This window comes from Petaurus breviceps, unplaced genomic scaffold, assembly GCF_028583685.1.
Source record: "Petaurus breviceps papuanus isolate PSGF00001 unplaced genomic scaffold, PetGlider_PUasm1.0 90681, whole genome shotgun sequence".
Taxonomy (NCBI): domain Eukaryota; kingdom Metazoa; phylum Chordata; class Mammalia; order Diprotodontia; family Petauridae; genus Petaurus; species Petaurus breviceps.
In genome coordinates, this window is record NW_027187307.1 from 3,175,886 (window position 1) to 3,180,270 (window position 4,385).

The following is a 4,385-nucleotide window of genomic DNA, read 5'->3' on the forward strand; positions in this document are numbered from 1 at the left end:
CTACATTGTTAAAGGCATGATAGAAATAAGTTTCTCTCGGAAATTATATACATCTAGGGAGAACATTAAGTGAGATGATGGAAATTGGTGATATAAAATATATAAGGTGAAAATAATACTTTCAAGCATTGGCTATTTCTCAGATGATCATTGTGAAATTGATGATGATTGCTATTTTATAAGGGGGGGAGGGAGGCAGAAAGGGATTCTTTATCCAGTAGATTATGGAACAACAGAATCTAGAATTCCCAATTTCTACATTTTCCATTTAATTCTAACTTCACCTTCCCACATCTGGTATGGCATACATATATGCATACATCCACATGTGTATAGAGACACACATACACACACACACACACACACACACACACATATATATATATATATATACACACACACATTTATTTTTGTTTGTGATATATGACATATGGGGAAAAAATTGGACCGTAACTGGTTTCCTTACTATGCTTTATATATATATATCGAGGGGAATAATCTCTGAAACCTATGTTCCATTTTCTATAGTCAGACCCAGTGGTCAATGGTCTTAAAACAATCGTGTAGGTCTGACAGGTTAATTTGCACTCATTTTGTCCCGATCCAAATAAGTTACTACTCAACATACCTCACAGATCTATGACCTATTAAGCATAGGCTCTCTAAATTGACCATCAGGAATTTCGGGTCTTATGACTCAAAGTTGGTATTGTTAAGAAGTACTGATCTCTTGACCTAATCATCATACCCCGTCAAAAGTAGTGAAAACATAAACTACAGGACAAACAGGCTTATATCATGTTTCTAACTCCTTAGATGAAACACAACTTAAATGGTGCGGTCTACTGACATGAGCCCTGTTTGAGTTGCATTCTTAGTCACTTCTAAGGCAGTTTTCCCAACCTAGCCCCAGAAGATTTTGTAGCTTGACCTAACACACAGCTCATATTTATATATCATCCTACAAAGCATTACAAAACTTATCAATGCTGGTCCAGGGAAGGCTTTGGTGTTTTATCATATCCCTGGGATATAGAAGAGGGAGGTAAGGGAAAGTTTGGGGCAATTAAATATTTCCTACTAGGAAACTGCCTCATATATATATATGTACCGTGTTTCCCCGATAATAAGACCTATCCCGAAAATAAGCCCTCCCCTTACTGTGTAAGATTCCTCTAAAATAAGCCCTCCCCCGAAAATAAGCCCTATCGAGATTGGTACTGTAGTGAAGGTGATCCCCTGCGCTACACGCTACATTACAGTACCCTCTGTATGCACCATCCCCCCCCCGTGAAACGCACGCCGAGCTCCGAGCTGCATCCAATCAGAGCTGCAGCAGTGAGCATGTCATCCTGTTCTTCCCCAGTGATTTGCTTATTGAATAAAGGTACATTTTTTTGTTCACATTTACCTGTTTATTAAAATTGCTGTCAATGTTCATTAAAATAAGCCCTCCCCTGAAAATAAGCCCTCTGGTGTTTTTCTGTCCAAAAAAATTAATAAGACAGTGTCTTATTATCGGGGAAACACGGTATATGTATATATACATATATATATATATAAACATAAAAATTCATATCTAAATACTTCAGAGGGACACACATTGCTACTTTCAATTTTTTCAATGGTCAGCATTTCCCATCCTACAATACCAGCATTCCACGAAACAGTTTGGGAAAGAATAGACAGTGTCTGTAACTATCTGACTCTTAAAGGGTTGGTTCTTGCTTGGTGATGGTTCTAAGTGGCGTCATGTTAAAAAAAAATTACGAGGAAAAATTCTAGGGATAGAAGAGATTCCCAATTCCTCTTATGATCATCATTTGCCTCTGTGATGACTAAAACATGTTTTAACAGTCAAATTTAGTGTACATGGGAAGGGACATAATAACTGGTGGATATGCAGTTGAACTCTCTCATACTGAAGACATACTGTATCATATATAGGTACTCCTTCTGTCAACTCCGATCCCAGTCCTCCTACATTTTACAAATTGCTGTGGCCAAAACATTCACGACCTTTTGGTCTTCTAGTGATGAGTCTCTCTGTACTTGACTAGGGCATTAGGGAAGTTTATTGTGCCAGGCCTATCATATCTTATATTCCTCAAAGTTTTCAAGAACCCAGGCTTACCTCCACATGTGAAAAAGGCTCTCCAGGGTAACTGCCAACAGGCAAAATTAACCTGTGCTTATGTGTACCAAGATAAAGTCAAAATGGGTACATGAGATTTAGACATACAGGGTGAAACCATAAGCAAATTAGGAGAGCAAGGAATAGCATACCTGTCAGATCTATGGAGAAGGGAAGAATTTATGATCAAAGAAGAGATAGAGAACATTATGAAATGCAAAACGGATTTTGATTACATTAAATTAAAAAGGTTTTTGCACAAACAAAATTAAATGCAATTAAGATTAGAAGGGAAGGTAGGAAAAGCTTCATTTTTCAAATATGTAGAGAATTGAGTGAAATGTATAAGAATACAAGCCATTCCCCAATTGATAAATGGTCAAAGGATATGAACAGGCAGTTTTCAGAGGAAGAAACTAAAGCTATCTATAGTCATATGAAAAAATGCTCTAAATCACTATTAATTAGAGAAATGCAAATTAAAACAACTCTGAGGTACCACCTCACACCTATGAGATTGGTTAATATGACAGAAAACAAAAATGATAAATGTTAGAGGGGTTGAGGGAAAATTGGGACACTAATGCATTGGTGTGGAGCTGTGAACTGATCCAATCATTCTGGAGAGCATTTTGGAACTATATCCAAAGGGCAATCAAACTTCATATCCTTTGATCCAGCAATATAACTATTAGATTTGTATCCCAAAGAAATCACCAAAAAAGGGAAAAGAACCCACATGTACAAAATATTAATAGCAGCTCTTTTTGTGGTAGCCAAGAATTAGAAATTGAGGAGTTGCCCATCAACTGGTGAATGGCTGAACAAGCTGTGGTATATGAATGTTATGGAATGCTATTGTGCCATAAGAAATGATGAGCAGGTAGATTTCAGAAAATCCTGGAAAGACTTATATGAATTGATGCTGAGTGAAGTGAGCAGAACCAGAACATTATACACAGTAACACTGTGTAATGATCAACTATGATTGACTTAGCTCTTCTCAGCAATACAATGATCTAAGACAATTCCAAAAGACTCACAGTGGAAAATGCTATTCACAACCATAGAAAGAACTATGGAGTCTGAATGCAGACTGAAGGATATATTTTTTCACTTTTTTGTGGCTTTTACCTTTTGTTTAGTTTACTATTTCACAACATGACTAATGTGGAAGTGTTTCCATGATTGCACATGTATAACCTATATCAGATTGCTTGCTGTCTTAGGGAGGGGAGAGGGAAGGAAAGGAGGGGAAAAAAGTCTGGAACTCTAAATCTTATAAAAGTGAAAGTTGAAAACTATCTTTACAAGTAATTGGAAAAATAAAATATTATTTACAAAAAGAATTAACTCGTGCTTAACATTTCATGGAATTTTTTTTAGTGCGTATGGTTCTGTTATCACAGAGCCAACATGATATAGTAGTTCGAACATCAGACTTGAAGTCAGGAGACTTAAGTTCAAAGATGAGCTGACGTTTATTAATCACGTTACCAGGAATAGGTCACAACCTGAGCCTGTTTCTTTATCTATAATATAGAATATCTGTACTGCCTACCTCTGGGTGGTTATGACTGAGGTACCTCATACATCTTAAAATGCTACGTGTTTTATCATCAAATATTGTTAAAACAAAATCCAAAGGATTCAGTACTTGTTTGTATATTGCAATTCTTCTGTATCAAATATTACTCTAAAAAGCAAGAGCTTGAATATGTTTGTTGTTGTGGGACTTGACCTGAGTTATATTTCAACAAGTGACATTGCTTCTTACTATCCAACAGGCACTATCTTTCCTGACCACCATTCCCATTTATTGTTTCTCCCCCATTAGTGTGTAAACTCCTCAAAGCGATTGTCTCACCTGTCTTTGTATTCCCTATGCTTAGCACAGGGCCCACCTTACAGTAAGTCCTTAATAAATGCTCTTTCCCCATCCATTTATTCTAGTGTGCTTTAATGATATTGGGATGTGGGAATCCTGTTCATGATTTAAAAAAAAAAGCCCTTATGTTTCTCAGGCACACCTTCCTATTCATGCTATAATAGTTTCTTATTGGGACTTTCCCACAGTATGGCAAAGGGAGGAAAATGATAGGGAACAACTGCAGCATTTAAGTGATATCATAATTCTGATACCTTTTCCAACATACAGATATCCTCCTTTTTTTTTTTAAGCAATCAGGGTTAAGTAACTTGCTCAAGGTTACACGGCCAGTTATTTCTGGGTGTGGTGCTGAGTATTTGA